The sequence below is a fragment of the Diceros bicornis genome, chromosome 31 (assembly GCF_020826845.1).
Source record: "Diceros bicornis minor isolate mBicDic1 chromosome 31, mDicBic1.mat.cur, whole genome shotgun sequence".
NCBI lineage: Eukaryota > Metazoa > Chordata > Mammalia > Perissodactyla > Rhinocerotidae > Diceros > Diceros bicornis.
In genome coordinates this window covers 20,951,614-20,975,051 of record NC_080770.1, presented here as the reverse complement: position 1 = coordinate 20,975,051, position 23,438 = coordinate 20,951,614, and the positions used below count along the sequence as shown (strand labels likewise).

At 34.9% G+C, this 23,438-nt stretch overlaps 2 pseudogenes; both read right to left on the bottom strand.

Moving 5' to 3' along the window:
- Positions 1 to 4,412: 4,412 nt before the first annotated feature.
- On the bottom strand, positions 4,413 to 5,339 carry LOC131395774 (olfactory receptor 4A47-like; annotated as a pseudogene).
- Positions 5,340 to 20,426: 15,087 nt separating this feature from the next.
- LOC131395773 (olfactory receptor 4A47-like) lies at positions 20,427 to 21,331 on the bottom strand (annotated as a pseudogene).
- Positions 21,332 to 23,438: the final 2,107 nt, after the last annotated feature.

Genomic DNA, 23,438 nt, shown 5'->3' with positions numbered 1-23,438 from the left:
ACTAGTTGGAAGAGAGAAATAAGAAACAGATAAATCAGATTGTGAAAATGCTATGGAGAAAATTAACAGAGTTGTGTGATAGACAGTAACTCAAGGAGAAGGAGGATGGCTTTACGTGGATAGTTAGGAGAGACCTCTCGTAGAAGGTGGCAGTTGGAGTGAAGACTGAGTAACGATAATGAGCCAGTCATGTGGACCTCGAGAAGACAAGCATTTGAGGAATAAGAAGAGCTAGCGAAAAGGCCTTAGGGCAAAAACGAAGCCACTGTGTCTGAAACATAGGTAACATGGTACAACGTGATACTGGATAAGTTTAAGGAGATGTGTGTTGCAAATAATACATCTGATAAAATTTGAATGTACAGAATATACAAAGAACCTCTGCTTCTCAACAACAAAAAACCAAAAAAATGGATTAAAAAGGAGCAAAGAATTTGAATTGACGTTCTCCAAAGAAGATACGTAAGTAACCAGTAAGCACATGAAAGAATGCTTAACATCACTAATTATTAGGGAAATGCAAATCAAAACCATAATAAAATACAGCTTAACACCAATTAGGATAGATATTATTAAAAAAAAAACAGAAAGCACACGTAAGAGAGAATGTGCAGAAACTGGAGCAGTGGTGCGTTGCTGGTGGGAATGTAAAATGGTGTAGCTGCTGTGGAAAATGTTACGGTGGTTCCTCAAAAATTAAAACAAAGAATTATCATATGATTCATCATTTCTGCTTTTGCATATATATCCGAAATAATGGAACGCAAAGACTCAAAAGCCTTGCTATTTCTACACCAATTTTCTTGGCAGTATTATTCACAATAGCCTTGACATAGAGGCAACTGAACTGTCTACTGACAGACAAATGTATAAACAAAATGTGATATATGCAAACAGTGGAATATTATTCAGCCTTGAAAAGGAAGGAAATCCTAACACATGTTACAACACAGATTAATCTACAATACATTGTGCTAAGTCAAATAAGGCAGTCACAGAAGGACAAAGATTGTATCATTTCACTTACACGTGGTACGGAGAGTAGCCAAGCTCATCAACAGAAAGTAGAATGTTGGTTGCCTGGGGCTCAGAGAGGAGAACAGGGAATTGTTGTTTAATGGATGTGGAGTTTCAATTTGGGAAGATGAAAAAGTTCTGGAGATAGATGATGGTGATGTGTGCATAACAATGTAAATTATCTTAATGCCACTGAACACAACACTTAAAAATGGTTAAAATTGTAAATTTTATGTATATTTTACCAAAATTTTAAAAATAAATTTAAGGACGAAGGTGACTGCATTAAGAGGCTGAGAATGTGAACATAAACTACAGCAAAATAGCTTAAAATGTGTGCAAAGATCATTGACTTCAGATACATCTGGGTAATTTATTTAAAACGTACATATATCAATACAACAACAAAACTACTAATTTAAATCTCTATTGCTGTGTCATAATAATCTGCCTTTTTCCAAGAACCCTAACTAATTTTGATATTACATTAAAGTTCCACAACAAATTGGGAACTACATAAATCCAAATAGGATATTTTTATAATGATAAATAATTTCCTTCTTGGATGTTTCCTTGAAGGGGGGCCTATATGACGACATCAACATACTTTTGACAAATAGTCTTCATTTGGCCCGTGAACTGTAGAAATTATCTTATTTTCTCTTCTCCATTTAAAGGATAGAGTCATTTTACATTGTTATGATTATTTCTCAAAGTCACTTTTTTACTCCAGAACTTTCTCATAGCATTCTTCACCTCTAAATTTCTGAGTGTATATGTTTAAGATATTTAACAAGGGAGTTATGATGGTATAAAACACAGCCACAGTTTTATCAATGGAGAAGGTGGTGACTGGGAGCAAACATATAAATATGCAAGGCACAAAGACTAAGATGATGACGGCGATGTGAGAGACACAGGTGAAGAGAGCGTTGCATCTCCCCTCCAAGCTATAGGTATTTAGAGAGTACAAGCTGATCACATAGGCCATGATTCAGAGGAAAAACGTTAACAGGCAGATGAACCCACTGTTGACAGCAACAAAGAGATCAAGGGTATGAGTGTCACCCATACAGATGAGTTTTGACAGAAAGTTTTAGTCATACACGAATGGTCTATGACACTGAAGCCACAGACAGGCAGCCAGACTGTGGAGAGGATCTGAATAGCTGCAAGGACAAAGCCTCTGGCTCATGCCACTCAAGAGAGGAAGACACATCCCTGTCACTCATGATGATTTCATTGTACAGGGGTTTGCAGATGGCCACACAATGGTCATTGGCATCCACCATGGGTAGGACGATCTCAGCAGCACCAAAAGATGCTCTTCAAAGACTTGAGTCATGCAATTCCTGGAAGAGATGGTTTTCCTTCCAGCTAAGGTGTCAGCTAGCATTTTAGGGGTCATGGATGAAGAACAGCAGCTAGCTATAAGGGATAAGTAACACAGGCAGGAAATGGAAGCACTGCCCAAGGGTATAAAAGATGACTTGTTAAATGAAAAGATCAATTCTTTTCAGTATTCTAAATATATAAACTCTTCCTAAATTAATCTTCTTAAATTGAATCTTATTGAAAACAATAACTGAACTTTGTTTTGTTACTAAAGTACTTTAAACTCATTTTAATTGTAAACTTACTTTAATTTTAAACATATTATTTTCTTATTTAAACTTAAACTTATTATTTTATTTTAAACTTAATTTTGAAACATACATATGCAAGACTAGACATAACTCTGAAAAAGAACAGTAATGAGGGACTGCTAAACCTACCACATATCGAAATGTGTTATATATCCAATCAATAATATTGTGTGTCAATTGATACCTGAATAAAGAGATCAAAAAAATAGAATAGTGTCCTGAATTTGATCCAAATACTTACAGGACTTTAGAATACAATAGTCAGGATTTCAAATCAATTATTCAGCAAGATACAAAAACGAAAAACAAATTAAATACAATATGTAAAGAAAAAAATTTTACATGCCAAAAGCATTCTACATAGTATAAAAATGTCAAAATTGTAACATAAGCCAGAAAAATAATAATGACATATACAATAGTAAAAAGACTCATTTTCAGTATATAATTAACTCATAAAAATCAGTATGCAAAAGATCAACAATTGAATAAAATAGGTTTAAGATATTAACAGACAATTAGTAGAAAAAGAAATACAAATTATATCAAACGTGAAAAGATGCTCAAACTCAATGATATCAAAAAGATTTTCATTAAAGTATAAAAAATGAAATAAAATAACTTTAATCAGATTGTCATATGCCATAAATATTTATCAGGTACTGATTGTTGAGAATGTGGACAGAAATATTCTCCTAGATGGTGAGCAGGAGTGCAGCAGTTAGTATAACCTCAGGAATGGCAGGTTGGCAACAACTATGAATACCAACATTTCATATACATACAGTATCTGACCACTGATTCAAACACGTATATGGCAGTTTCACTTCAAGGAACTCATACTTGCATATATTCAAAAACATACATTTATTCCAAAATTATTTGTCATAGGAAAAGATGAGGGACAACATGAAGAGGGATAAATACATTAATTTTAGTACATATTTATAAAGAAGTATTATACAATATGAGAAAAACTAAGAGTTAGACCTATATGGACAGTTATGGAAATATCTTCAAGATGTCACATAGTAAAAGTAAAGGTTTACATACACAGAAAAAAAACACAAACATATTTGAATTCATTTGCATTTGCAAAGATTATTACCTGATGAATCTTAAGAAACAGATTAAGTGACTGCCTCTGGGGAAGAGGACTGGAGACTATCCTGAGAGGTAAATAGAAAATGTATTCTATATTTTATCCCATTTTGTATGGTTTTCATTTTTACTACTCATTATTATCAATTACACTTCAATTTTTCTTAGAAAACTAGAAATATTACACTAAAATGTTGTATATAATGCAACTGAAATTTCATAGAGAAGACAGAGTATGCAGCGTTAAATATTTTAAATACTATAATAATAAGAATTAACTTAAATGACAAGAATCTAAAGAGAAATAATAGTAAGTCTCAGAAAGTAGTAAAAATGAGAAGTGTATAAATTGATTAAAAATTAAGGTAACTGTATAAAAATGTCCTCATTACTTCATTATATATTATTGACTCCTTGCTATATAGGCATTGCAGCTTTCTAGGCAAAGTGATAAACAAGTCATTACAGACCTTACATTCTAGCAGGGAGAGAAACAGTAATTAATAACACAATCACATTGTTCTTTCCTTAACTATAATTATCAAATTCTTTGAAGAAAAGAAAGTCAGAATCAGATTTAAGAAGACTTCTGCATTCAAACGATTGGACCCTAATGTCAAATGACTCTCTTCATGGTAGACGATGCACTTATTTACTGTAAGATATGGCATTTCTTTTCCAGAGTGTCTTCACAGCATTTGTCATCTCTGAATTCCTCAGAGTGTAGATTAACGGGTTCAGCATGGGGGTTATAATTGTATAAAACACTCAATGATTTGTCAATGGGGAAGGTCTTAGCAGGTCTCACATACATGAAAATACAAGGAACAAAGAAGAAGACCACCACAGTGACATCGTAACCACAGGTCTGGAAGGCTTTCTGCCTTCCTTCCTGACTAAGGTTCTTTAGGGAGTGCAAGATGACACCATAAGAGATGAGTAAGAGCAGAAACACAATAGTGCAGATCAGTCCTCCATTGGCTGCAACTAACAAGCCAATGACATAGGCATCAGTACAGATAAGTTTCAATAAAGGATACATGTCACACATAAAGTGATCAATGACATTGGGGCCACAGAACGGGAGCCCATAAATAGTGGCAAGTTGAATTACCAAGTGCAGAAAACCACCAATCCAACACACTACTAGCAGCACAATACACATCCATTGCCTCATGATGACCAAATAATGCAAAGGCTTACAGATGGCCACATAGCGATCATAGGCCATCACCAACAGAAGAAATACCCCTGATCCAGCAGAAAAGTGCTCTGTAAAGAGCTGTATCATACAAGATTGGAAAGATATGGTATTTTCCCCAAAGAATAGGTCTGAAATCAATCTGGGGGTAATGGAAAAGGAATACATGACATCCATTATTGACAGGCTAGCAAGAAAAAGTACATTGGGGAGTCCAGGGTCTTACTGACAGTCGTGGTCACAACAATGAGCATGTTGCCCACCATGGTCAAAATGTAGAACAATAAGAACATAACTAAAAGGACTTTCTGCTCCTTTGGATTCTGTGTGAGGCCCAAGAGGACAAAGTAAGTCACATTGTTCCGTAGTTCCATGTAATCTTTAGAGATGCTGACTTCAGATATTAAAAGCACTTGACCTACAAAGCAAGCAGGAAAACTTTTAAATGTATTAAAATTTATATTTTATTTGTTCATTCAATTAATAGAATGTTTACAGAGTATGTCTTTGGGCCAAATGTGTCATAGACATCGTGATTGCCAAATTGAGTAAGAGATAGTTGCCTACCCTCAGTGATTTGCTACATAAGGAAGGATCAGGCAATTCTAGGGTAATAAGTGCCATTATAAAAATATTCACACAATGCTAAGGGTCACAGTGTAGGAAGATATCAGCCAAACTAGAATCAGAGAAGAATTCCCAGAGGAGGCAATGCTTTAGCTGAGTTTTAAAGGAAAAGTCAAAGAACAAGAGAACATAGGAGGGGAATTACATGAAAAAGCACCATTCATAAAGTCACAGACGTGTAATACTTGAAACCCCTTTAAGATAATTTACATATTCAAAGTGAGTAGATCAAATTATGGCTAGAAAGTCACTGCCCTGAATTGTCTCAGATCTCATTGAAACCACTATTTTTAGGGTCTTTAGATATTTCACTTTTCTGTGACCAATAAATTCTGAAGCACTTCAATTTTGTGTCTCTAGCCCCTATCTCTCCCCTAATCTTCAAATTTGTATATGCAGCATTTCCAATTTTAGACATCTCGAATTGAATGTCAATTTAGTATTTATTAAACTAAATTTTTAATTTTCCACAATAAACATTGGTCTTCCTCATCTCATTAAATGATACCACCTTCCATGTAATTGTTCAGACAACAAATATCACAGTGTCCTTCACTCATTATTGCTTTCGTATTACTTATTGATACAATTTACAAGTCCTGTTGACTCTACTTTTTTTTTTTTTTTTTTTTTTTTTTTTTTTTTTTTTTGTGAGGAGATCAGCCCTGAGCTAACATCCGCCAATCCTCCTCTTTTTTTGCTGAGGAAGACGGCCCTGGGCTAACATCGGTGCCTATCTTCCTCCACTTTATATGGGACGCCGCCACAGCATGGCTTACCAAGCAGTACTTCGGTGCGCGCCCGGGATCCGAACCAGTGAACCCCGGGCCGCCGCAGCGGAGCGCGCGCACTTAACCGCTTGCGCCACCGGGCCGGCCCCTCTACTTTTTAATATATCACAAATTTGATCGTTTCCCAAGACCCATTTCCTTCCTGGCCGACCGCAATAGCCTCCTGCCAAGTCTCTCCACTGTCATTCTGCCCTCCAACAATTTCTTCTCCTGAAGCAGCTCAAATGATCTTTTTAAAATCTTATTGTGATGATACCAACTACTGCTCAAAACTCCTACAGTGGATTCCCATCACACACACAATTTAATGTACCATATTTAATATTATAGTAACAAGAACTGTAATCCCCATTTCATAGTTGAAGAAACTGAGGCTCAGACATCTAATTAACTTCCCCAAGGTCACTCATTTTTAAGTGAGGAAACTAGAATTGGACTCTGTTTGATTTATTTCAAAGTGATTTAATTTCCTATATTATGAAGAAATTCACATGACCGTGAAGTCCGGTTCCCACTATTTGCTGTTCCTCTTACCTTGTGGAGGCTGGTTCACAGTCTGAAGGAAGACTTTTTAACTCGCTCACAGGGACCTGGGATTCTTTCGTCCAGTGTGACAGCAGAGGACACAAAGCTGCGCTATGACTTGAGAATATAGTTTGTTTCATTTGGCTGTCCGTCCATTTTCTCCACAGAGTCTTCTGATTACAGAGAAGATTGTTTTTATTTGCACCACAGATTGTTTAATAGGATTCCCATGGTGCACACAGAAAAACAAAAGTTTATCATGTTAGGATAATTTATCAAAAAAGCAAGCAAATCCTAATTTTACATAAGAAAAGCTACTAGCCATTTTCCAGGAAAATCTTTCTAGAGTTACTTCTTTCCTACTAACCTCAAAATAGAAAAATACTAGTCAATTGTTTAGTCCTTCTCTTTCTATCATGTTGGTATAGCCAGACTATTTGACTGGAGATTTTGAGAGACATTCTTGTGCCTTTTTTTATGGCATGCTTTAAGCCTTACAGAGGACCTCCTGAAAAGTTCATAACAGCTCTTAAGGGGATAACATCTTCTTCCCAACAGCAGAAAGGATCATTGGACTTTTTATCACTTCTGATTGCATTTTCATGGAGTCCTGGAGTTGGCATACATCCAAGACTAATTCTTGCTTAAATTCCCTGGGATCTGCTACAAAATTTAAAAGAATACTTATACATAAAGATACTACTAGCCCAAATCACTTAAGTAGCTTCAGAAAGATGTAACATGGAGAAAAAAAGCTTTAAAACTATTATAAGACTATTGCCAGTCAAGAATAAAATATAAGGCTAGTCATTTTATTCCAGTGAAGATTAATTTATCAAGTATTTCCTCACTTGCCACAGCAAATTTTTCTTTCCTTTTATTTAATAGTCAATTTATTCTGCCTTGAAGTGTGGTAACACGTTAAAAAAAATTGTCACCAATTTAGAGGTAGTAAATAATTATTTATCCAATTATTAATTACTTTTTAAAAAGTAAGAACATCTATTTTGTGCCAGTGTCAACTAAAAAGTAAATTCACCTGTTATTTCACCCTCAAGATGAGTTTATTTGGGAATAGCCAATGGGCTTGCAATTAGGGATATGCATGCTATGGCTAACCACAGGCAAATCTGGAAAACAAAGGAGGAGAGTTGGTTTCTAGAGAAGAAAAGGGAGAGCAGGGAGGAGCTGTTCTAAAAGAAAGTACCTGGGGGAAAGTAATAGATCAGGGAGGCCATGGCTTATTACTGGCTGCACTGTGGCATTTCTTGTTGGCTGGGCTGTTGCTAGATGGGGAGAGAAATCTTTCTTCAGTAGTAAAGTAGTTTTACTTCCTGTTGAAGATGCAAGCACAGGTCTCTTCCTGTTTGGTGTAATTGAGGGTGTATGATACTGCATGACAGCTTCACCTACAGGCTTCTGTCCTTAAATTTAGTTAAGGTTTCTTTTATTAATTTCCACATCAGGAACTGTGCTATGAGTGGGAACACAGCAATAAATAAAACAGAAATAAAATCATGTAAAATGTCCTTCCTGCATGGACCTTATATTCTTATAAGAGAGTCAGACAATAAATAGGGGGATAGTTTAATAAAGTAATTATTGTCTTATTCAGAGATTAAAAGACAGCAAACAGGGTACTGTGACGGAAAGCATGAGGGAGAATTCTACTGTGGATAAGATTATCACAGAAGGCCTTTCTTTAAAGGTAATGTTTAAGCTGAGATCCAAAGGATAAGAAGTTGCTACCATCTGAAGCACTGCTACATGTAATAATACTAAGTAAAAATTAACTAGTTAAGTAAAATTATCTCACCTCACAGATGATGTGACCTATATGTAGAAAACTAAAAACTTCAAAGGAATTTTTATAGCAGCACCATGTTGAAAAGTAGCGGTGAGAATGGGCATACTTGTCTTGTTCCCTATTTTAGTGGGAAAGTTTTAAAACTTTCTCTGTTGAGTATGATGTTAGCTATGGATTTGACCTATATGGTTTTTATTACGTTGAGATATATTCCCTATATACCAAATTTGTTAAGAGCTTTTAATCATAAAAGGATGTTGAATTTCTAAACTACATAAGAATGACTCAAAGAGGAAATTAAGAAAACAATTGCATTTACAACAGCACCAAAAATGTAAAATACTTAAGAACAAACTTAACCAAGGAGGCAAAAGCCCTGCACATTGAAACTGCAAAATGTTGCTGAAAAATATTATAGAAGACACAAATAAATGGAAAGACTTTCATAGACTGGCAGATTTAACATTATCAAGATGTCAAATTACCTAAAGTGATCTACAGAGTCAATGCAATGACCATTAAATCCCAAAAGTGTGTTTTGCAGAAATAGAAAAATCCATCCTAAAATTCACATGGAATCTCAAAGGACTCCAAATAGCCAAAACAATCTTGAAAAAGAAGAACAAATTTGGAGGTCTCACACTTTCTGATTCTAAAACTTACTACAAAGCTATGTTAATGAAAACATTGTGGTATTGGTACAAAGACAGACACATAGACTAATGGAATAAAATCGAGAGCCTAGAAATAAACCTTTGCATGTGTTCTCAAATGATTTTTGACAACAGTGCAAAGAGTATTCTACGGCAAAATGACAACCTTTCAACGAATGGTGTTGTGAAAACTGGATCTCTAAAAGCCAAGGAATGAAGTTGAATTCTGAGATTATACCTTATACAAAAACTAACTCAAAATAGTTCAAAGACCTAAAGTATTAGCTAAAACTATAGAACTCTTAGAAGAAAAAATAAAAGAAAATATAAGTTAACAATGATTTCTTGGGTATGACACAAAAAGCACAGTAAAGAAAAAATAGATAAATTTTACTTTAACAAAATTCAGAAGTTTTGTGCTTCAAATGACTCTATATCAGAGTGAAAAGGCAACTCATGGAATGGGAGAAAATAATTACAAACAATATATCTGACAAGGTGTTAATGTGTAGAATATACAAAGAACCTCTACATCTCAACAAGAAAAAAATTAAAAGAAATAAAACAAATTAAAGCTGAGCAAAGGATTTGAATAAACCTTTCTCCAGATAAAATAAATAAATGTCCAGTAAGTATAGGAAAAGATCTCAACATCACTAATCACTAGGAAAATGCAATTCAAAACCATAATAAAATACAGCTTCACACCCATTAGGATAGCTATTTAAAAAAAAAAAAAAAAGAAAATAACATATATAAGAACTGGAACAATTGTGCATTGCTGTGGGAATGTAAAGTGAAGTAGCTGCTAGAGAAATGTTATGGTTGTTCCTCAAAAAATTAAAGAATTATATCATTTACTATTTCTACTTGTGGGTATACATCCAAAATAATGGAAAGCAGGGACTCAAATACCCTGCTATTTCTACACCCATTTTTATGGTAGTATTATTCACAATAGCCAGAAAGTAGAGCAACTGAAGTGTCTACTGACAGACAAATGTATAAACAAAATGAGGTACATGCATACAATGGGATATTTTCAGCCTTGAAAAGGAAGGAAATCCTGAAACATGCTAACACATAGATTAACCTATAATACATTGTTCTAAGTTAACTAAGGCATTCACAAAAGGACAAAGACTGTGTGGTTTCAATTACATAATGTACGTAAATGTACATGTAGCCAAATTCATCGACAGAAAGTGGAATATTCGTTGCCTGGGGCTCAGGGAGGGGAAATGAGGAATTATTGTTTAATGGATGTGGAGATTCAGTTTGGGAGGAAGAAAAAGTTATGGAGATGGATGATGGTGATGTTTGCATAACAATGTGAATTAACTTAATTCCACTGAATTGGACAGTTAAAATTGTAAATATTTTTATGTATATTTTACCACAATTTAAAAAAGAAATTTAAAAACTATGGTGACTTCATTAATAGGGTCCTGATCTGAACATAATAGCTCAAAGTACATGCAAAGATATACCTGGGTAATTTGTTTGAAAGGTGGATATATCAATCCAACAACAAAACTACTAAATTAAAATTTCTATTGCTGTGTCCTGAGCATCTGCATTCTACAAGACCCTAACTATTTCTATAAACACAACCATGGCTTTATCAATGAAGAAGGTTGAGATTGAGTTCAAATATACAAACGTGCAGGGCACAAAGTCTGAGATAACCTCAGTGATGTGAGATACACAGGTGGACAGGGCTTTGCATCTCACCTCCAAGCTATTGGTCCATAGGAAGTACAAGATAATTACATAGGAGACCATCAAGAGGAAAAAATTTAACAGGCTGATGAATCCACGGATGGCAGCAACAAAGAGACAAAGGATACGTGTGTCCATGTAGAGGAGTTTCAGCCAAAGGTTTGTCAGGCATGAATGGTCTATGACATTGGAGCCACAGACAGGCAGTCAGACTGTGAAGAGGATCTGAATCATTGCAAGGACAGAGCTTCTGGCTCATGTCACTAGAGAAGAGATGCCACATCCCTGTCACCCATAGTACAAGGGTTCATAGTTCACAGGAAATCACATGATTTCACAGCAGAGGGGTTTGCAGAAGGCCACATAATGGTCAATGGCAACCACCATGGGCAGAATGATCTTAGTAGCACCAAAAGATGCTCAGCAAAGACTTCGGTCATGCATTTGCTGAAAAAGATGGCTTTCCTTAAAGCAAAAGTGTTAGCTAACATTTTAGGGATCATGGATGAAGAACAGCAGCTATCTATGAGGGATAAGTAACACAGGCAGGAAATGGAAGCACTACCCAAGGGTATAAAAGATGACTTGTTAAATGAAAAGATGTCTTCTCATCATGGATAACAGTCTCAATACTCTAAAGATATAAACTCTTCTTAAATTAATCTTCTTAAATAAATCTTATTGAAAATAATAACTGAAATTTGTATTGTCGCTATCTTAAACTTAATTGTAAACATATTTTAATTTTAAAATTATATAGTCTCTTATTTAAATTCAAACTTATTTTATTTTAAACTTCATTTTGAAACATACATATGCAAGACTAGGCATAATTCTGAAAAAAAATAGTAATGAGGGACTGCCAGTCCTATCAGATACCAGAATTTGGGATATATCAAAGCAACTATATCGTGTGTCAATTGGTACCTCAATAAAGACATCAATGAAATGGAGTCTGGAAATGGATCCTAACACATAGGGGACTTTAGAAGACAGTAGTCAGGATTTGAAATCAATGGCAACAAATGATTATGCAACTATAAATAGAAGGAAAATTTAGAGCAACTAAAATTCAATTCCTATTTAGCTCCTATATCAAAATAAATTCCAGATGGACCAAAAGTGTCAGAAAATAACAGGGAGAATTCTACTCTGGATAAAGTAATCAGAGAAGGCCTCTCTTGATATATGATGTTTAAGCTGAGATCCAAAGGATAGGAAATTGTTTCCATTGGAAGCACCATTACATGTAGAGTCTCAATGTGGAGAAGAGCTTAGCAAATTCAAGACACTGGAAGGTCTGTATATATGGAGATAATGGGGATGAGAGAGAAGAAAACAAACAAATTGAAGAGGTGAGTAGGAACCATACTCTTCTGGGAAGTACAGAGCTTAGTAAGGAATCTGGATTTTATTTAAAGTCATTTAAAGTGAGAGTAAATAACTGAGATTTTTTTTTTTTTTAATTTGGGAAATCTCCATCTGAAACATTTCAAAATTAAGACACAGGATTGCTTCTCATAAAAAAACAAAATTGCTCTTTTAAAAGTGCTGCCAAATCACATGCAATACTATATTAAGAACGTCAAGAAATATCCCAGCTATTTGTGTTTCTGCTAGAGAACTACGCACAATGCTTAGATAGTAGGTGTCCAGTAAAATTTAAATGAATATATCACTAGATCTCTATAGTACTGATAATTTTTCTGCTCACTAACTTACTTGTGGTCCTTTGTGTCTCCCTTCTTTCTTACACGTAGGACAAACAGGAACAGGGACACCTATGTATCAGATAAAATAAAATCCTTTACACAAGACTTCGTCTCCAGCTGTAGTGAAAATTGAAAGTGTGTGGCTGCACAAAAGCTTTGAATGCACCCAGACATTTTGTGAGTGTCCCAGAGGATGTAGTATCCACTCTCTTGACATAAAATCCAAAGGACTACGTTTTCCTGATCTCCTTGACAATTGAGTGCAGACGTGTGACTTGGGTTCTGCCAACCAGGATCATCCATGCAGGTCTTTAAATTGGAATTAGTTATCTGAGGCTGGGTTCTGGCATGGAGTCAATAAAGTCAGACGGGTTCCTAGGTCGGGGCAATGGTGGCACCTTTGCAGTTACTCAGTGCCAGCACGGTCATGGTGTCAGCAGAAGCAGCCTCTCCTTTAGCATGCCAGTCCTGTCAGGTGTGCTTCTGCAAATTGTTCCTTGTCACTCAGACTAGAATATGACTCTAGCCCTTCCAAAGATTCTTTATGCTACAATTTCATATAGTAAGTCCCTTCTAATTAATCTCTCTAGATATGATTCCGTGTCTTCCGATAGGAACCCTGATGTATACCAAACTAATCTAAAATTCTCCATTTCAGTTTATCACCAAGGTGGAATGTCATTATTTTCAGAAGCATTCCAGGTAACAAGCTGTCTTTTTACAAATGCATTTATTATAAAGATTGTTACATGGAGACAATGGCAATTTATTGAGTAATGTTTATTTAGCATTAATTCTGTGCCAATCTCTGTTCTAGGTTCTTAGAGATGTGGTAGTGAACAAAACAAGTAATAGCTCTACTTTTATGGAATTTACACACTAGTTGGAAGACATAAACAATAAACAGATAAATCAGATTGTGAAAATGCTATAAAGAAATTTAATAGAGTTGTTTGACAGACTATAACTCAAGGAGAAAGAGGATGGTTTACATGGTTGGTTAAGAAATACCTTTTTTAAAAGGTGGCAGTTGGACTGAAGGCTGAGTGATAACAGAAGACAAGCATTATAGGAATAAACAAGAGCTAGTGCGAATGCCCTGGGGCAAGAATCAAGCCATTGGGACTGAAAGGTAAGCACCATGGGAGAGAGTGGTACTGGATAAGTCTAAGTAGATGTGTGTTTGAGTGGGAGCAATTGTGCATAGTCTTATAGGCGATGAAAAGTCCAGCTATATTTTAGTGCAAAGTTGGTTGAACAGATAGCTTTCTTTCTACAAATCAGCTCAGCTCAGCATCTTGAACTAATATTTGCTTAAATACCTATGATGTATTTGTATTTTATGCATATAAGGTTTTATTTAGCTTCATCCTGATTTAATTGGAACTGAATTTATTAAATAAGTTGAAGGTTGTTTGGTGATCTTTGAGATAGAAGAGACAAGAGTAGTTAATGATACTCATCCAAGCAAGATAAAATTTCGCATCACACATACAGAAATATGTCTCTAGTGGTTTTACTCATGACCTTCAGATCATTATCTCTTGTCCATGGACATGGATAGATAAATGCTGTAAATTCTTGCCCTTGGGTCTTTTTTGAACACCCAATCTAAAGTGGTCTCCTACTTTCTGAATCACTCTCTATCACATCATTTTTTTATTTTTTAAGAAATTTTTACTTTCTTTAACTTTTTCATATATGTTTACTTATTTTTGCTTATCTCTCACCACTAGAAAGTGTTTCTTTATTCAGGTATGCCTCATTATCATGATATTTACCATAGGATTTGAGTGCAAGTTCTGAAACCAAACTACACGCGTTCAAATCCTGCCTTAGGTGTTTACCAGCTCTGTGACCTTGGGTAAGATATTCAAGTTTTCCAAACTTCAGTTATTTATTCTGGAAAAAGGATTAACTGTAGCTATTTCATAAGTCTCTTATGAGGGTTATACAAGGCAATGCTTTCATAGCATGTGCCACATTATAGTGCATAAATAATAGATGTTAATACAATTATAATTATGCCACGTCTTTTTTATTTGACTTTAAAAAGTTCATTCAGTTATAAGGTTTTCCTTAAACTGATTTTAATTTGAGTGATATGGACATTTTTAAAATAAGTTATTTGGAGTTAATCTCATTTATCTTATACTATTTTATTAGATTGGCTTTCAGACTTCTGAAAGTTTCTCATGGTATTAATATAATATCTACTTATAGTTGAATCATAAAAATAAATTATATAGTTCAAAAAAGTTAGACAAACTTGATATTGATGTAGAAGTGAGGGAGGCAACAAACAGTGACATTAATTAAACACCTACTAAGACCCAGACATTTTCCTCAATGCTTTGCAAACATTATTTTATCTAATGCTTAAAATAACCCTATGAAATAAGTACTACCATTTCGTTATACTTAATAATTGAGATTAAAATAAGACTCAGCGATTGGGACTTGCATGCTGTGTTACATTAACTAGTGAGATGGAATACAATCCTAACTCAGTTGATTCTGGACTACCAAACGTTTCCACAACATCTGAAACTCTGCTGCTTACAGGACTTCCAGAGGGTGAATAATGACCTAAGACTCGATATGCAACTGCTTGAACTTCAAGGAAAAATTATGTTGGCATTTTGGGTTGGGTTAGTCAAACAGGAACCGACATTTTTTACCTAAGAAGACAAAGACAGGGCAAGATCCACCCCCATCTGGAAGTTGAATTAGTACAAGTCAATTTTTGTTTTTTTTTGCTTTAAATATTTTATAATATTTTCTATGTGTAGGGCACTGTTATAAGAACATAACAAATATCAACTCATTTATGTGGTCCAACAACTTAATGAGATGGGCACTATCATGATTGTTTTTACAGATGAAGAAAATGTGATGTAGAGAGTTTTAAAACATTTCCCAGGTCACATTGAAACACAGGAAATCTGACTCCCTAGCCTTCTCTTAAACATTGCACCACACTACCTTCTCTAAACAAATATCTTCCTGTATTTTGATAGTTCATATTCTGATTGCCTGCTCTTTTGACCTCAGATTCATAGTAAAATCGCCTTTTGACTACTCAGTAGGAACTTGTCAGGAGAAAATCAGACCCACAAATGGCTCAGCCCTAGAATGTGGAGGCACAGGGCAAATGTAGATTAGAAAACCAGGAGACAGAGGTTTAGCAATGGCCAAGGAAGTTAGATACCACTCCAGTCCCCAAGATCTTCTAAAATGACAGCCAGCTTTCAGAATATTCTTCACAACAGGAAAATGCAGAGAATCATTCCTTCTAAAGCTCACAAAAAGATTAGATTAATGAATATTTCTTTTATAATTTCAGAGATTCCAGTAATAAAGAATGTTTTTAATAACTAACAACTATTAAGCCTTCAGTGGTACTAAGAGCTTTACAAGGATTTTTTATTTGGTCCTGATAATATCTCTATCATTATTCTCTAATTGAATCCTCAAGATGCTGTGTTTTGCCAAAATTCACAGTATAAGTGGAAAAAATAAGTTTTATCTCAGGACTTGTTCACTCAAATAATATGCTGTAATAATTCTAATCATATCATATCATATCATGATTAGAAAGATTATAATCATGTCATTCTAACATATAAAACACTATCATCTATGTCTCCAAAATGTTCTTATAAAAATGATAGAGAAAATCTCCTTCCCACAGCAAAACCATGAGAAAAAGGCTCTCAATGTGAATGGCTATTTAAGATAACAATAACAATGAGTTTTAGCCCAAATAATGTGGCAGAATAAATGGTAGACATTCCTTTTGAGGAGAGAAAGAGAAAGAAAGAATCAACCCAGACTTGGCAGAAAATTAGAAAGTACAAAAAAAGAATATGGAGAATCTAGACCTACAACATTTCTGTATACCCAGATTTTCGTGTCATAATTGCAAAGACAATGAGCTTGCTTTGCATGATTTATAAAAATTTGAGCATTTCATGATTCCCATAACTTTAGATGTGAAGGATACTTCCCATGAAATGCCTTAATAAGGTGCCTCCAGAGAAAGATGGCAAAAGCACAGCAAAAAGGACTTTCTGCTCCTTTGGATTCTGTGTGAGGCCCAAGAGGACAAAGTCAGTCACATTGTTCCCTGGTTCCATCTAGTCTTTGTAAGTGCTAACTTCATATATTAGAAGCACTTGACCTTTTAAACAAGGGGGGAGATTTTTAAAGGCATTATAAATTTAATCTTATATTAATTCATTCAATTAAAAAACTCTGTATGGAGTATACATTTGTGTCAAATGTCATAGACATTGAGATCACCAAGTTGAAAAAAATGGCATCCATAAATGATAAGCTATCAAGAAAAAAGTACATCAGTGAGTTTAGTGTCTTATTGACAATTACAGTCACCACAGTGAGCATGTTGCCCACCACGGTCAAAATGTAAAAGGGCAAAAACATAACCAAAGGACTTTCTGCTCCTTTGGATTCTGTGTGAGGCCCAAGAGGACAAAGTGAGCCACATTATTCCTTGGTTCCATCTGGTCTTTATAGGTGCTGACTTCAGAGATTAGGTTTACCTAGAAAGTTATCATGGTATAAATCACAGCCACGGCTTTATCAGTGGAGAAGGTGGTGACTGGGTACAAACATATAAATATGCAGGGCACAAAGACTAAGATGACCACAGTGATGTGAGAGACACTGGTGGACAGGGCATTGCATCCCCCTCCAAGCTATAGGTCCTTAGGCAGCACAGGCTGACCATATAGGAGAAAATCAAGAGGAAATTAATTAACAGGCAGATGAACCCACTGTTGGCAGAAACAAGACACTAAGGATATGGGTGTCCATGCTGACAAAGTTCAACAAAGGGTTTAAGTCACACATGAATGGTCTATGACATTGGAGCCACAGACAGGCAGCCAGACTGTGAAGAGGATCTGAATAGTTGCAAGGACAAAGCCTCTGGCTCATGCCACTGAAAAGAGGAAGCCACATCCCTGTCACTCATGATGGTTTCACAGTACAGGGGTTTGCAGATGGCCACATAGTCATTATTAGCAACCACTCTGGGCAGATGATCTCAGCAGCGCCAAAAGATGCTCGGAAAAAACTTCAGTCATGCACTTCCTGGAAAAGATGTTGTTTCTTACAGCTAAAGTGTCAGCTAGCATTTTAGGGGTCATGGATGAAGAACAGCAGCAATATATAAGGGATAAGTCACACAGACAGGAAATGGAAGCACTGCCCAAGGGTATAAAAGTTGACCTGATGAATGAAAAGATCTATTCTGTTCATGGATAACAGTTCTCAATGCTCTAAAGATAATAACTCTTCCTAAATTAGTCCCGTTATACTGAATCTTAATGAAAATCATAACTGAACATTGTTTTGTGACTAAAATATTTTAAATCTTTTTAAGTTAATTGTAAACTTATTTTAATTTTAAACATATTATTTTCTTACTTAAATTTAAATTTATTATTTTATTTTAATTTTGAAATATACATGAGAAGACTAGACATAATTCTGAAAAAGAATAGTAATGAGGGACTGCTAGTCCTATTACATATCAAAATGTGTTACATATCAAAGAAATTATATTGTGTGTCGTGTGGTACATGAATAAGGATGTCAACAAAATAGAATAGAATCTTGAATTGGATCCAAATATATACAGGACTATAGAATATGGTAGACAGGATTTCAAATCAATGGCAAAAAGAGAACTATGCAACTTTGGAAAACAGCTAAAATTTAGAAAACACTTAAAATGTAATCCCTATCTAACTCCTATACCAAAATAAATTCCAGATAGATCAAAAGTTTTAAAATAAGATAAAGAACACATAAATGCTTAAAAAATTGAATGCTAAATAATAGTTGAAGAATATTTTGTAAGATTGAAGTGGGCAAAGTCTTTCTAAGCATGATACGAAAACCAAAAAGACAAACTAAATACAAAATGTAAAGAAAAAAATTTTACATACAAAAGCAGTTTATGTAGGGCCGGCCCCGTGGCTTAGTGGTTAGGTGAGTGCGCTCCGCTGCTGGCGACCCGGGTTCGGATCCCGGGCTCGCACCGACGCGCTGCTTCTCTGGCCATGCTGAGGCCGCATCCCACATACAGCAACTGGAAGGATGTGCAGCTATGACACACAACTATCTACTGGGGCTTTGGGGGGAAAAAATAAATAAATAAAATCTTAAAAAAAAAAAAAAAAAAAAAAAAAAAGCAGTTTATGTAATATAAATAATTCAAAACCATAACACAAGCCAGAAAAATAATAATTACATATACAATAGTAAAAAGAATCATTTTAGTATAAAATTAACTCTTAAAAATCAGTATGTGAAAGACAAACAATTGAATAAAATAGGTAGAAATATTAATAGACAATTCACAGAAAAAAAAATACAAATTATAATAAGCATGTGAAAAGATACTCAAACGCAATATCAAAAGGATTTTGTTTAAAGTACAAAAAATGAAATAAAATAACTTTAATCAGATTGTCATATGCCATTAATATTTATCAGTTATTGGTTCTTGAGAACGTGGACAAAATTATTCTCACAGATGGTGGGAAGGAGTGCAGCAGTTAGTACAACCTCAAGGATGGCAGCTTGGCAATAACTGTGATTACCAACATTTTATATACATGTACTATCCGACCATTCATCTGACCAATACATATATATCATTTCTAGGAACTCACACTTGCACATATTTAAAAACATTTATTTATTCCTAAATTATTTGGCATAGAAAAAAGATGAGAAACAACATGAAGACAGATGCATACATTAATTTTAGTATATATTTATAAGGCAGCATTATACAGTATGAGAAAAACTGAGAGTTAGATCTACATGGACTGGTATGGAAATATCTTCAAGGTGTGGCGTAGTAAAAGCAAACATTTACATACACAGAAAAAACACAAATATATTTGAATACATTTGCATTTGTAAAGATTATTTCCTGATGAATCTTAAGAAACAAATTAAGTGACTGCCTCTGGGGAAGAGGACTGCAAACTACACTGACAGATAAATAGGAAATTTATTCTACACTTTATCCCATTTTGTATGGTTTTTATATTTACTGCTTATTATTATCTATTACACTTCAATTTTTTTTTAAAAAGATAGAAATATTACACTAAAAGTGTAGATAATACAACTGAAATTTCATAGACAGTCTATAGAGCATTAAATATTTTAAATACTATAATAATAAGAATTAACTTAAATGACAAGAATCTAAAAATAACACTGTCTCAGAAAACACTAAAAATAGAAATACATAAACTGATTAAAAATTAGTGTAACTGTTTAAAAATTTCCTCTCTAATTCATTACATATTATTGACTCCTTCTATATAAGCATTACAGTTTTCTAGGTAGAGTGATAAACAATATATTTTAGACTTTACATTCTAGCAGGTAGGGGAACAGTAAATAATGACACAATCAGAGTTCCTTCCTAGATTATAATTATCATAAATTCATGAAGAAAAGAATGTCAGCATCAGATTTAAGAAGACTTCTGCATTTCAAGGAAATGGACCCTAATTTCAAATGACTATCTTCATGGTGGATGATGCACTTATTTACTATAAGATAGGACATCTCATCTCCAGAGCTTCTTCATAGCATTTGTCATCTCTGAATTTCTCAGAGTGTAGATTAATGGGTTCAGCATTGGGGTTATGACTGTATAAAACACGCTCAATGATTTGTCAATGGGGAAGGTCTTAGCAGGTCTCACATACTCAAAAATACAGGGAACAAAGAAGAAGACAACCACAGTGATGTGGGAACCACAGGTCTGGAGGGCTTTCCGCCTCCCTTCATGACTAAGGTTCTTCAGAGAGTGCAAGATGACACCATAAGAGATGAGTAAGAGCAGAAACACAATAGTGCAGATCAGTCCTCCATTGGCCACAACTAAGATGTCAATGACACAGGTGTCTGCACAGATGAGCTTCAATAAGGGATACATGTCACAGAAAAAATGATCAATGACATTGGGACCACAGAATGGGAGCCTACAAATAGTGGAAAGTTGAATTATTGAGTGCAGGAAACCTCCAATCCAACACATTACTAGCAGCACGATACACACCCACTGTCTCATGATAACCAAATAATGCAAAGGCTTACAGATGGCCACATAGCGATCACAGGCCATCACCAACAGAATAAACACCCCGATCCACCGGAAAAGTGCTCTGTAAAGAGCTGGGTCATACAAGATTGGAAGGATATGGTATTTTCCCCAAAGAACAAGTCTGAAATCAATCTGGGGGTAATGGAAGAGGAATAAATGACATCCATAATTGATAGGCTAGCAAGAAAAAAGTACATTGGGGAATCCAGGGTCTTACTGAAAGTTACAGTTACAACAATGAGCATGTTGCCCACCATAGTCAAAACGTAGAACAGCAAGAATGTAACAAAAAGGACTTTCTGCTCCTTCGGATTCTGTGTGAGGCCCAAGAGGACAAAGTAAGTCACATTGTTCCTTGCTTCCATCTAATCTTTATAGGTTCTGACTTCAGATATTAGAAGCACTTTACCTGCAAAGCAAGGCGGAAAATTTTAAATGTAAAATTTAATATTTATTAAATGAAAAGTTTAATATTTTATTTATTCATTCAATTATTAGAACGTGTACAGAGTTTCTGTTTGTGTCAACTGTGGCATACCCACTGCAATTATGAAGTTAAAGAAGGTATAGTTGTCTACCCTCAGTGATCTGATACATATGGAGAGATCAGTCTATTCTAGGCCAATGTAATAAGTGCCATTATAAAAATATACACAATGCTAAGGGTCACAGTGTAGGAATACATCAATCACACTGGAATCAGAGACGGCTTCCCAGAGGAAGGAATGTTTTAGCTGAGTTTTAAAGGAAAAGTGAAAGAACAAAAGAAGATGAGAAGGGAATTCCATGAAAAGGTGCACCATTCATAAAGTCACAGAAGTGTAATACTTGAGACCCGTTTAAAGTAATTTATATTTTCAAAGCGAGTAGGTCAAATTATGAATGCGAGGGCACTGTCCTGGATTGTCTCAGATCTCACTGAGACTGCTTTCTTAGGGTCTTTAGATGGATAATTCACTTTGCTATGACCAATAAATTCTGACTCATTTCAATTTTGTGCCTCAGCCCCTATCTCTCCCCTAATTTTCAAACATTTATTTGCAATATCTCCAATTCTAGACATCTCTAACTGGATGCCAATTTAGTATTATAAACTAAATTTTTAATTTTCCCCAATAAACATAGGTGTTCCTCATCTCATTAAATGGTACTTCCTTCCATGAAATTGTTCAGACCACAAATCTAACAGTGTCCTTCACTCCTTTATTGTTCTCATATTACTTATTGATACCTTTAAAAGTCCTCTTGACACGACTTTCTAATATGTCACAAATTGGATCATTTCCCACCCTGGTTTTCTCCCTAGCCCACTGCAATAACCTTCTGCCAAAGTTCTCCATGTTCCTTCTTCCCTCCAACAATTTCCTCTCCTTAAGCTGTGCAAAGAGTCCTTTTTAAAAATGGTGTTGTGACTGTATCGCTCCACTGCTCAAAACTCCTATAGTGGATTTCCATCACATACTCACAATGTAATGTATCACATTTAATATTTACAGTAACAGAAACTGTAATCCCATTTCATAGTTGAAGAAAGTGAGGCTCAAAACATCTTATTAATTTTCTCAAGGTCACACATTTTTAAATGATAAAACTAGAATTGGACTCTGCTTTATCTCGAAGTGATTTAATTTCTTACATAATGAAGAAATTCACACAATTGTCAGGCCTGGTTAACAATATTTGTAGTTAGTCTTACCTTGTGTAGGCTTGTTCACAATCTGAAGGAAGAATTTTTAACACGTTCGTAGGGACCTGGAATTCTTTGTTCATCAGTACGAGAACAGAGGACACAAAGCTGCGTTACAACTTGAGGATATATGATGTTTCATTTAGCTATCTGACTATTTGCTCCAAGGAGTTGTCTGATTATTTAAAAGATTGTTTCAATTTGCACAGAAGATTATTTCATAGGATTTTCATGGTGCATATAGAAAAACAATAATTTGCCACGTTAGGATAATTCACCAAAAAGATAAGCAAATCTTAATTTTACATAAGAATAGCTATCATCCATTTCCCAGGGAAATTTTTCTGGAGTAACTTCTTTCCCACTAACTTCAAAATAGAAAAATACCATTCAATTGTTTAGTCCTTCTCTTTCTATCATGTTGCTATGGCCAGTCTATTCAAACTAAGATTCTGAGAGAAATTCTTGTGCTTTTGTTAATGTCATGCTTTAAGCCCAACAAAGGACCTCCTGAAAATTTTATATCAATTCTTAAGATAATAGCATCTTCTTCCCAAGAGGGACAAAAGTCATTGGACATTTTACCCCTTCCAACCACATTCATCATTGAGTCCTGGAATTGGCCTATGTCCAAGACTAATTTTTGCTTAATTAAACTCACCGGGATTTGCCACAAAATTTAAAAGAATATATGTACGTAAAGGTACTACCAGGCCAAGTTACACAATTAGGATCAGAAAGATGTAACATGGAGGAAAAAAAAGCTTTAGAACTATTATAAGACT